This window comes from Phalacrocorax aristotelis, chromosome 3 (genome assembly GCF_949628215.1).
Source record: "Phalacrocorax aristotelis chromosome 3, bGulAri2.1, whole genome shotgun sequence".
NCBI classification, from domain to species: domain Eukaryota; kingdom Metazoa; phylum Chordata; class Aves; order Suliformes; family Phalacrocoracidae; genus Phalacrocorax; species Phalacrocorax aristotelis.
Window position 1 is genome coordinate 47,372,817 of NC_134278.1, and position 13,180 is coordinate 47,385,996.

Sequence of the window (13,180 nt, forward strand, 5' to 3'; positions counted from 1 at the left end):
CCTTCATCATCCATGTCTTGCTATAGAACAAAATAATTCTTTTTGAAACTACTATAAAATAAAATCTGCCACTCTGGGCTTGCTAATATTCTAAAGCAAAGTATGTTTTGAATAGCCAGAATAAATTCTAGTGTCGAACAGAAGATGGTTATTTGTGTTGAAAATGCTAACTCATGAGAATATAATACTGAAAACATTTTAGATGTGACTGTCTGTAGAAAAGCTCTGTCATGGACAGTAATATACATATGCAAATACATATTTTGGACAATAACAGAAGTCTCCAAAATGAAGACTTCAGACAAAGAGATGTGAGCTTTATGGACAATTTGCCTTCAAGTCTGAATGGGCATGCCTTTGTAACTAACACTCCTGTGGCACTCCAGCGTCTGCACTTTAGGGACAGCTGTAGCAGCAAGAAACTACAGAGTGTCTGAACCAACCAAGCCAACAGGAAAACCCAATCACTTAAAAGTTCTTTCAAAAGATTAGTTTTCCTACATTTTGGTGGGATGCTATAGTAATTTTAATTAACTTATTTTAAGAACTCTCACATAGAATCATAGAATCATTTTGTATGCATGTGCTGTAATATGCCAACTTCTTGCAAGATACCAATGCTATTGAAAGAAACGGTTAGACTGAGTTCAAAAACTCTGCTTCTATATAAGACAGCATTCCTGAGCTATTTCCCTTGGCTTTTGTAGAGCTTTACCTTTTTCTTAGGACTGCAAAGAAATATGGATCATGCCTGGAGTACTGTCTTCCTCACTGTACTGACAAATCTGCCCGTTGCATCTGCTGCTCATGGCTTTCCTAATTTGCAGCTGGCTAAAAGCTGGCCAGTTTTATCCATAGTTTGTCACAGCATTGAAAACAACATGTTGAAAAATGGCTTATTTCTTGTTGCTGATGGTGCTCAGAACGTAACCGTCAATGTAAAACATCAAAATTCTCATAGGTTGTTGTACTTTTGTTTAACCTTAACAAGCTTCTTGTGCCTAGCTTTTCCCAAATATGAAATGGAAGTAACATTTCCAGATCTATTTATTTTTTGAAACAATCAAATTGTTTTAAGTCAGGCTTGTTACTTCAAGGGTTATGCTCATAATTTGGAATAAAAGTTTTACAGTACTGAAAGAATCAGAAAAAATTGAACTCTGATGCTAGGAAAAACCATAGGCAACAGCCAGAGCTAACTGAAGAGCTTTTCATAAAGAGAAAGACTGGGCAACAAAATCTAATATTTACTATGTAACAGGGAGGAAGAACTGGCATGGGAGCAGAGAGGATAAGAACAGGTTTTTTTCACTTGTAGCCAGAATTTTACAGAGAAGATACATTCAGCTTTTTTTTCACACTTGTAGTATCAGTGCCCTATTCAGCTGGACAATATTTTTGAATGGAGTGGCTTTGTTTTAAATTTTTGGTAGAAGGCTTGAGATACCTAACCTTCAGATACCTAACATGATCGAGGTTTTCAGGTACCAAATTCTTGCAAAGCAATTTTAACTGCTTACCTGCACCCACCATCTATACCAAACAGTCTTGCAAACCCAATAGAAAACAGTTCGCTTCACAGTTCCAGATTCTAGGTTTCTTTCACCCTTTTTTTTTTTTTTTTTTTGGTCTTGTTTAAATACAGTGACTGGATAGTACACCAGTAAAGCAACTTCTTTTCTCCAGATAGTTAGTGGCAAACAGGTGCTCCATCATAATGTAAAGGTGGATTTAGGGAGAGGAAGACGAATGTGGGAAGAAAGAAGAGTCAGCATATGTGTAAGAGAGAGCAAAAAGTGCAAGGTAAGGTAACAAGAACAGAGTGCAAGGTACGGAAAGAGGGGAAAGGACAGTACAGAAGACAGAGGAGAGGCTAGAAATATGGAAGGGAACAAGCAAGTCTAATATGCCAGAAGCCACTAGTTCCTTGCACCGGAGAAGATTCCAATATTTTCCAACTTGGCTAGTAATTCTGTTACATTTAAGTGGCTGTTACATGTCTTTGCAACTTTGTGCTTACCTCACCAATCACAACACAACCAGTTGCCTTTAGCCAGTTCTAGAAAACATCTAGCTTGTGTCTAGGCTTAATGGGATGTTATTTATACCATATAATGCTGGCATTCAGGGATCTAGCTCAAGAGCACCATCCAATCGTGCTATGTCCTCTGCAATGGTTTTTGGAGCTGGCTGTCTAGCTAAGAAGAGACATACAGAGCACAAGGGACAATAAAACTACAGAATGTGTTGTGAAGTGAGTTTTGAATATAAGCATACATTTTAAATTTCTTCTCTGAATGATGACGATTCATTAGCTGAAGTAATTTTTTTTAACTTTCATGGCCAAAATTCAGCTGTTATGGCCTGACACTGACTACATCTTCTAGTGCAGAAACATATCTAAAAACATATCTTCATCTCTATTGAGAAATATCCTTGAGCACATGGAATGCACTTCCAAGGGCAGTAATGCCAAGCAGAGTAGAGCCCCAGATAAGATGAGAGGTACTCATAATTTATTTATAGAACTGACCCACTTTTTAAAATAAAATAATAAAATATCTTTTTGACAAGTAATCATGGCTCTCCTACAAAAATGGTGGAAGGGCAGGACCCTACTATTTAACAACCATTGGACATCAAATACAGAATGTGTCACTGTATTTCTGAGCTGCGTTTTCTGTCCGCTTGCAGGATACACAAGACAATGAAGACAGTGGGAAAAGAAAATAAAAGCTGGAAGAACTCCTCTTGATTCCAGTGGACTGTTGTCTCCTGTCAGATTGAAAAGTAAAACTTAAAACCAAGTTATTTTCAGGTGGGGTAGCAGGAGGGAACATCCACCTGAATAGAATAAATCGTGGGATTAAGACTTGCTGGAATTTTTGTTTCTCTGTTGCATCAGTTGTCATTGTAATAGTAAGAACACTGCAAGTCATTTTGCTATCAAAGACACATACATGAAGTGTGTGTGTGTATAAAATCATATAGTATTTAAAATTATCTTACCTCCTTCTAACATAATCAAACTCTGTTCACCTACTTCAATGCACAAATAAATAAATAAATTGAAGAGGTGGAATGTAGGGACAGCGCTTACTGATCTTAGTGATCACATAGAGATTTTCAGACATATTTTTGCCTTTGGGAAAAAAACCAAGCCATTATCAGTATTTCTGGAAATTTTACTCTCTGTTCCTTTCCCTTTTGTCCTGATGAACTTGACTAACAACACTCCACGACACCTCTGTGGTGGGCTTTCGAATTTGTTTTAGTCAGATATCCTAGTTTAAGGGTCTCTGTAGTAAGCTATAGTGTCACTCTTGTAATAACCTCCTTGTTATTACCAACATAAGGATTCTGCAAATTATTATTTTATAATAGTCTCCAACTCTTCTATGTAGTAATTATTTCTGTTTAATTAATTTAACATCCTTCTTGTCTAGTTTTAGTCAACAGTGACTTTAGTTGCTTTTAAATCAAAATATATTTTTGGCTTCTATCTGAGCTCCTCTCAAAGTTTTCAATTCCTTATCCAAATAATGACACACTGGATCAAAAAATCTACCTCTGGATCATCTTTATTATTTATTTGTATTTCAGAAGTAGCTTGACTCCTTACTGAACTGATATCTTTCCAACTGGGAAAGCTTCATCAATTTTCATCATAGTTTCTCTGCTACTGTTCAGTCAGTTTCCTCTACAGGAAATGCTTTTATATATCCATTTCCATGACTTGTTCAATTTGTAAGGGATGTCTTAATGACAATTTTCTTGTATATGCATAGATTGATGTGGATAACTAAGAGTGAAAAATGCATTTTGGGAGCTGAATAAGAAGAGGTTTGGTGATGGGATTTTTTGAACTGGACTTGTGTTGACTTTATCTCTGAAGGAATTCTTACTTTCTGTCAGTCCTCTTAGATGATAGGAATTTGGAGTAGATAATTAAGTATGAAACACCCTTTTTCTTCCCAGCTAATTTTATAGATATATTTTGCACAGAAAAAGCCAAACATCTGTAGCAATAACCCAAAAATTAAAGACAGTAACATGTGAAATACCATGTATTCATGTGCAATACCCGGAGAACTACTATGTGCATTAACAAATTATTTATAACAGTTAGTTATATTACCAGTTGTATATTTTATAACTTGATAGAACTTCAGCAAACTGCTTAGTCCATTTTTATGAATAAGCCTCTTTTAAACTGTTATATTAATTATATTACCTTTAAGAGTATTTTCTTTGGGAAGAGTCTGTGATAAGGCAAAATAAAATGACTTTTTTTTTTTTGTGACAGCTGCTATGAGCACCATGCAATCTGCCAGCGATGAAAGTGAAATTTAATTGCTCAAAATAGCCAAAGTTTTCTATCTGGATTTAGTTACAGCTCATACTGTTTTTATTTTAAAGTGGAATGCCTCAGACTGGAGTCAGGAATTATTTGTGTTAGATCAAATGTACAAGAACTGTTTTTAAGGGATTTCAGTTACTTCTCTAAAGTAATCTAGAGGTATAATGAAAGAGATGTGATTGTTTTAAAACTGGAGTGGTGCAGAAGACAAATTTATTCTTTTTCATTCACTGTTTGGTTTTGACATTCTGCACTGTTGTGGCAAATGCTTCTTATATATAAGCCAAAGAACAACTTTGGCAGCAGCAGAATCTGCCAAATAGAGGAAACAGAGCCTCTAAAGCCCATTGAAAAAGGACTGCCTTGTCTGTGTTTCTTTCTTCCCATTTCCATAAGAAATAGCTGAAAGCTGTTAATAAATTGTGATTTTGATTCAGGTAAAACCAAGCAAAAGCTAGACTGTAGAAGTAACTTGTTGCTGAGTTTGCACTTCCAGCCTTGAGCCTCAAACAAGCATGCTAGTAATTTATTAGACCACTTGTAAGCAAGCTCTTTTTCCAGTTGGGAAGGCGGGCAAACAGCTGTCTCTGCAGCTGATGTTATTGCTTCTTCTAGGCTGGAGAGGCTTTTGTCCAGGATGATTGGCTCAGTTGCCTTTTCAGTTGAGTGCAGCTTTTCCATAACCCTCAGACTTTCTGCCAGCTCATGTTTCATCATTTAAATATTCCCCAAATACTGTTCTCCTTCCTTCCCCCATCCTTTATTATTTTTGTTTTGTGATGAATGGTATTTGGGGTATGTCTGTACACTAGTTTTGTAGCTTGTTTTATGCTGTAATGAAGCGTCAACTTTGTAAAAAGTCATAGAACCATAAAACTATAGAACAACCCAGATTGGAAGGGACCTCAAAAGATCATCTGGTCCAACCTTTAAAAAAAGCCCACAAAAAACTCAGTTTAAGCTCTGACTCTCTGACTGTAATGTAGTTATATTACAATAAGGCATCCATGAAAGTTGCACAGTAACTACTTAGTAGACAAAATTATTCTACAGTAAGGTCTCAGGTGTCAATGTCTCAGATCTCATTGAGTACTGTGTCATTTTCAGACAAATGTAAGTATTGTGTCATTCAAAACATTTACATTAAAATTATATAAATTTATTAAATGAAAACAGAGGCAAAAAGACAGTATAAATGTGCAATGGATCCTGTTGGCTTTCTTGGATTTTTAAAATGTACTTAAATATTTAAGATGAACTAATGCTATCTGTAGACACACTGGTTTTTCACTCTTGATATTGTAAATTCAAGGATATCTGATGGAGTCGTCTTTAATGTTGCTGATGCTTTTGCATGCATACTCAGTGTGGAAGGATTTTCTCCTGCTGAGGCAGGACTGGGGAATAGACAGAATTGTTCTTATAAAGTAGAAGAGTCTTCAGGATTCAAGAGTTTGAGCAAATATTTTGAAGTAACATTGAAAAAAAATTAATCTTAATTCATATAAATATTTTTCTTCTTAAAGTTATACTTGCCATATAAATGGGAAATAAAGCAAAACAAAAAGTAAATCTTACCCAGGTTAGTTTGATGGGATTTCACACAGGGATGAGTAAGCATAGTCACAGGTTTAGATTTTTCAATGCCAAATATACCTGGAAGGTAGGTTCTTCAGATTATTCATGGATTAGACATTTGAGTTACTGCATAGTCACTTTACTGATTCTGCCTGTCTTGAAGTATAATGTTGGAAAGCTAAAATAGAATACAAGTTACAAGTCCAGGGAATATCTTAATACCTGACATGTTCTAGTATCACTGAAAGTACATTTGGTGCTGAAAAATAAGATTGCCTATTTTTTGTTATTGCAAAATATAATTGTTTCAGTTCCATTGTTTTCTCCCTGATCCTTAAAGCAAAGAGCTGGTAGGTGCAATAATCTGTTTTTGTAGCTGAATAAACTTCATTTCTTTCAAAAGAGCCTATTGGCCATTTTAAGCAGAAAATTACTAACTCCTGCAAAAGATTGATCCACTAACTTTAATACCAAACTTGTTATCCTGAACTTACATTCAAGAACTAGAGCTTTAATTGTGAGAACCGTGACAGTTTCACTTTGTACTGTCAGTTAACCATAATAACAGCAAATTCCAGCTCCCCAGCTTTTATTAAAGAGCTTTAAGGCAATTTTCTGCAACAGGTCCTCAATAATCTCATGACATGGCCCTTCAGGAGCTGAAAGCAATGAAAATGTTGTCAAGATGGAAAACCTGTAGATTAACTAACAAAGTTTCTCTTCTCAGCAACACCAACAGCCATGCTGAGACCTCACATATTACAAATGTATATGAAAAGTGAGATCAAACTTGCAGAGGTCAGAGATTTATAAATTTCCTTGAGCTATTACATTACTAAGGTTAATACAGATAATCTAGAAGTACTCTAGGCTCTGTGAGTATACAGGTATATCTATGAAAAAGTCATTTACCTGCAACCTTGTATTGCCTCAATGTCCTTAGGGGCTTAGAATAGAAAGTACCTCTGATGGTTGTGCAACAACATTTAGTAAATGCTGATTTAAATGGTTGCTGCTGTATGTTGCCATAGTTACATGATGGCTGTATTTGAACACTGTCTTCTGAAAAATTTTTATTTTTAATTACTTTAAACAAATGTTTGATACTTTTGTAATAAAATTTTTCAATTTAAGATTTGTTTTTCATTTCAGAAGGTATTTAGGTAAATACAAAGTTTTTCAAGTTTTGCAGACTTTTTATTTGTTTAAATAAAAATACTTGCAAATTGAGCATAATAATTTTTAATAATCTATAAAACAATTTTCTATGTTCTCTTTTTCTTGTAAAATCTGCATATATTAGACATCTATATGAAATCTGTTGATTCCCAGTATTCCCAAGGTTTCCAGAGCCCAGTTTTCATTTTATATTAATTCTTTTTTTTTATTTAGGTAAGCTATACATTTTCGTGTAACATATCTATGTTGCTAATCTTGTATACATTAAAAAAAATAATTGAAAGGACACATTCTACTCTTACTACTTCACTGCTCATGATTCAGTGCATCAGGAACTTCATTGTTGTGTAGGTGGGCAGAATCAAAATATGCAGCACAATCAATGGTAAGCATTTTTCATCTCAAGAAAGGGTGCTAAAGATTTCCTTCCAACATTTAAGAGTCCTTAAGTTCTAAATCAAGTGATTGAAAACCCCTTTCCAGTCATTAAAAGATCCAGTCAAAGTCAAAAAAACCCAACCCATACTTAACTGGTTTTTGAGACAACATATGTAAGACATAAGTTGCTTAATATATGTAATTGCCACTAATAGGCTTGCTTGAAAAACAAATAAACAAAAAGACTAATTCTGAAAAATATATATTTAGACTGAAAAGTACCTTATACCAAAAAAAATACTCACAAATATCGTACTTACTCTCAGTTTAAATATCCTGTCCACATCAACAATATAGTAGGTTATTACACTGAACTATTTTAGAATTTCAAGTAAACACCTGTAAAGCTGAGTCCTTAACAGCAGTTCATTATTCAGTTAGAAATATTATATTTTTGATTTTATATTTGATTTGTGTTTAAAGTAACTTTCTTATCTTTTGGACATGTGCATCTTTCGTCTGCATACAATGTCCTAATAATTTCATGCACATGTGATTCAAAAGAACTAATATAATTTAGTGAGGAAAGATATGCTCACTTTCAAAAGAGGGTGGAAATTCTGATTTTCTCCATTGATTGTCTCTACTTATGCAGGTGACATTTTCTGGGCATTCTGAAAGAGAAAGGCATTAATTTTGATCACGTTTATACATGTAAATGACTTCAGTAAATTAAAAGTGTAAAATAAGTATTAAACCTTGGGTTTGATTCAGTGCATTAGAAACTTGTCTATTCTGTAGCCAGGTTGATTGATTTATGGTGTATCCCTTAGCCAGTGACTTGAGAATAACAGTATGTATTTCATCATGTTGCTTTTCATTAGTTTATACAGACCAAACTATTGGAAGTTGCATAATGGTGATTATGGAGAACAAAAAAAATAAATTGGTAATGGAAACTTTGGAAAATGTTGACAATTGTTTAAAATATTGGAAAAATCTACTCCAAAAAACAAGTTAACCTTTTTTTTTTTTTCTGTTTCTTTTCTGGTAAAGGAAATCATTACCTGCCTTTGCTGATGAATACTTTTTGATAGCAGCAGGTAGTCCAAACCTCTGGACTTCATTAATAAGAAAAGCTGCTGGCACTACTGATTTTATTAAAAAGAAAAATAGGAATAAAACAGTATCTGTATTAACACTTTCCCATTTCACTTTTCTTGCTTTTGAAGGATGCTCTTTAATTCAGTATGTCAAACCTTCAAAAGAATTTGGATTAAAGCATATTTGAAAATTAAGACCTTGGCCCCTGGAGCTTTTTCCAAAACTCACTTTTATTACTGGCAGAACTCATGTTAACTGCTTCTCAAAATACAAGATATATTTCATTATTTACAGTTAATGTGGTCATCTTTATTCCAGTTCCAGGAACTTTTCCAGCTTAGAAAGGTTCTCCAACCCCATCCCATACCTTCCTTAACTCAGTCTCTCCTCATACACAAGTCATATTTAAGTATATTTTATTATTATTTGTTTAATGTTTTTAAGAACTTAAGTTTCCTGTTCAGACGCTAAGCTACTGCTCTGTTCCAGGATCTCATTAGCTCAACTTCCCTGCTTTACAGGCAAAAAAGTGACAGAGAGGTGAAATGACGTGCCGAGAGCAGCCTGGGCAGGCACTGAGCTACCCAGTAGCAAAGCTAGATGTAGAAATCCAGTCATGTGTGGAGGAGATCCTATTCTTTCCCACTCAGTGTTGCCTGTGCGCAGCTCTGTGTTCTCCCATTTATGCTATTATTCCTAAACTCTTGAATCATAATGACATTATCTATTTGTCAAGACAAATATTCTTTTGCTACATTTCAATGTATTTTTTTTTCTGTCATCCCCCTTAGAACAGCATTATGATATCTCTGTCACAATGAGAATGACAACTTCTTCCTTACTTTTTAACTGGGCTGACTAAATATAGGCTCCCTATACTACAGTAAAGTTTCACAATGAACACACACTATTCCATTTCCAAATGACATATCCCTCACTTCATAATGATTTAAACCTCAAGGAACAGCCTTCATTTATTCTGCAGCATTCATTACTTCAGTTCCCCATCCCGATGTCTTCTTTATACCATAAAGAGATAGCTGGAATAATGTGTTTCATACCTATTTTTTAAAAGATGAGATACTTAAAAATGAAATTAACAATGAACTTGTATTTGTTGTTCCTTTGCCAGTGGGTTAACTGTTATCAGTGACAGACATTATTCTTTTCCATAAAAACATTTTATGGTTCTGAATACAGAAGTAGGAAGGAAAGTATTGGACTATGAAGGAACTTTATAAATTAAAATCCATAAAGTTTTACTCAGCTTTTTGTTCAGTGAACAGTGATCTTGACAAATAGAAATAAAATCCGTATTCTAGTATCTCTTACCAGTGTAGAGTTCTTTATGCACATTAAAAAAAAAAAAAAAAACAACCATAGCTTGCCCTTTCTAAGGATCAGAATGCAGTTCAGTGCAGGGCTGAAGCTCCTCTGTATTTCCCTTAACTAGCAAGCTACACAATGGAGAGGACCAAAAATCTTACTCTTGTGAAAATGCACATGGGGGAGTACAGAGGGAGAATGCAGTTTTGTCTCCTCCTTACAATATGTCAATCATTTCGAGTGTATATGTGAATAAAAATCTTTTCCCCAGAAGAAGGTGATAGAGATTACATCTGTCCTGAAGTTAAATAGTGATCAGACAGCGAACTCTAAGAATGTCAGGGTTCAATCTTTAGTACTTTCATGCAGCAGCAGAATGGTTTTATATTTCCAAAGACAGAGGTTAATCCAGTTTTCCTTTTCATAGTCACCTGATTTCACCTCATTTTGTATATAATGTTTTCTCTTTGATGGTTTGTTTGTCCAGGAGAGCTGATATATACACAAGTAAGCAGACCAACGTACTTTTCTACACTGAAATAGAAAGAAATACAAGCCAGAGAGATATTTTGGCCGAAAAGCACTTACGAAGTCTGTAACCCCACTTCTTTTGGTAATCTTAACATTCATAGTGAAGAAAAATAGAATTGTGTAAAAAAATTAAAAGAAAATCAATTTTCTTAAAGCAGAATAAAACCCTTTAAAATATTCTGGCCAAATAAACTATTATAGATAAGATATGAAGAACCTTATCAACTTACTGAGTGGAAACGTATTAATAAATGATATATAGACTTCTAAAGCTAAACTTGATTAAGGCCATTTCATCCCTTAAATAATTTTCTGATATTAATAGGATTTTTTTTAAAAATGAGCAGTTAAATTATGTGCCTTTGTCATTATTGGTGATTATAGTACTGAGGAGTTATTCATTTAATAATATTGAGATAAAACAGTTCATTAGTTCACATAAAGTTAGCATCCAATAATGTGCCCCATTGAGCAATCCAGTTTTCACCCTTACAAATTCTCTTTCTAGGGAAAACTGTTGGAGAGATTATTTTAAAAATTTTAGGGCAAGTCAGTTATTGTGCTTTAAACTCAGTAGTTAGAATAAAAAAATCTGTTCTTATAAAAGACACAAAAATCCAGTTTTACAGTGAATTATTTTATGTTTTGTTCATTCCTTTACAAATATTTAAAATCACCGTTTGCCTCTCTTTCTTTTATTGGTTCTCAGGTCATGAAATTGCTAATAAGAAAATGAAAAACCATTGCATGTATTTCCTATTAACAGACATCTAGACCTTGCAAAACTGGTAATTCCACCACATTCTGCTCATTTTCAGTTGTCCTGTTCCAGAGTCATTTTGTTCAACATCTAGAGGGGGAGTACTTGTGCAGCTTGCTTTTAAATACAGCACATGTAATTTATGACTTTGCTCTCTGAGACTAACCTAATTCAAAAGATTACTGTTGTCTGCTCATACAGTAATAGCCAAATAGCACATACAATTTCAAATACAGCCTGCGTGACTCTCCTAGTGCCCTTCTGAGTGCAAACCCAGAATAATAAGAATTTTTCATTTTTAGTTTTGAACAGAGAATGACACTTGAATCTTACCAATTTTGGTAGGAAAATCAGACGTTGTTATTTCAAGATTTGAACAATCCAAATTGCTTAAATCTTGAGAGGATAGCATTTCAATCTTCCTAATTAAAGTTTATCAAAGACTGTTTTTCTGCCTTCTTTTAGGATTTTCACTCATAAATGTTCAGTTTAAAATTTTGCTTGCTTCAGCTGTCATTGTTGACAAAGACAAATGATTTTACGAAAAATGTGGAAAAGGGAAATATTTTTTCTAAGAATGGTAGTTTTATACCTCTTCGGAGCTTAAAGTCATTGCTATACACTACTTTGTTTTTCGTGGTGCCCTGTTGAAAACAACTAGTAGAACTATTATGAAATCATTAACTATATCTTAAAAGAGAACTGTGAAATAATAAATGCTTCCTATGCTGCTGACATATTACCACAACTGACACTAAGAAAGTGATGGAAAGCAAGTTTCATGACAGTATCTCATCCATTATTGTTTCTATCAAAATTATCATATGCTCATAGTATCCAGCCTGAAGTGTACGTTCATTCCCTTATTTCAGTTTTAGAATGTGTACTAGATTTAAAGGCTTGAAGTTCTGAGACAGCTGCTTGCTATTGCAGGTACTGCCAATATTCTGTCAAGAAAGAACCTTCCAGAAAGTTTTATAGCCATTAAATTACTTAAACAGTTTATGATGTACGATGAATAAATGTACTGTAGACTTAAAAGAATTTAGGACTGAAGCTGCTTTTTGCAATTGCCTCCAACTTTTTTTCTGTTTGTTTCTTCAGCTGATATATAGGAGTGGAATAATGGTCCATCAGGATGTGACTGGCCTACAGTTTAGAGACTCATTAGTGGTAAAAAGAGCAGAGCATTTCACTATGATGAAACTAGTATACTAGTATTTCTATAACTGCTATGAGAAACATGTTTTTGTGTACAAAAATCAACGCCACAGGAAAAAAAAAAAGAGATACTCTTCGTGACAGCATCCCAGCTTATCTTGCAGTTGTAAATAATGTGCCTAGAATGAGCTGCTGATAGGTCGGTAGATTAGTAGATTGGTAGATTTTGTAAGGAGGTATACAAGTCTCATGTTCCTGTAGAGGAAAACGTAGTGTAGACAGTTCCTGTATTAAGCTTCTTGGGATGCAGTCATGCTCATGCCAGAGCTTCCATTTTATATTTTTTTTTTTTTTTCCCCTAGGAGATAGGTGTTTGAGACCTCTTCTGTGGTAGTTCAATGGTTTGCTTAAAGAAATGTGAAGAGGGCACATATGACTAGCAAAATTTACAACTGTCCACCCTAAAAAATTAAAAAAATTAAGAAGTACCCACCAATATACAATGTTTACTGCCAGGCCAACTTCCTATCATTTTAAATGCCTGACCAGGCATTTTAAAATTATTTGTGTTGGCTGAGAAATATTGTGTTTAAGAAATTACTTTTTTTTGTGCTTTTGTACTGAGAATGGTCTGTAAAGCGTAGCATATTTTTTTATGTCTCTGGTTTCTTACTAACTTCATTAAATCTGTTGGTTGGAGAAGACAAGTGTCATTCTGCTCCAAAGCTTCTTTGTTATTATGTGTGTCTTCAGTATATGCCTTGGCATATGCTGCACACCACATGCCAAAGAGGACTTTTAGC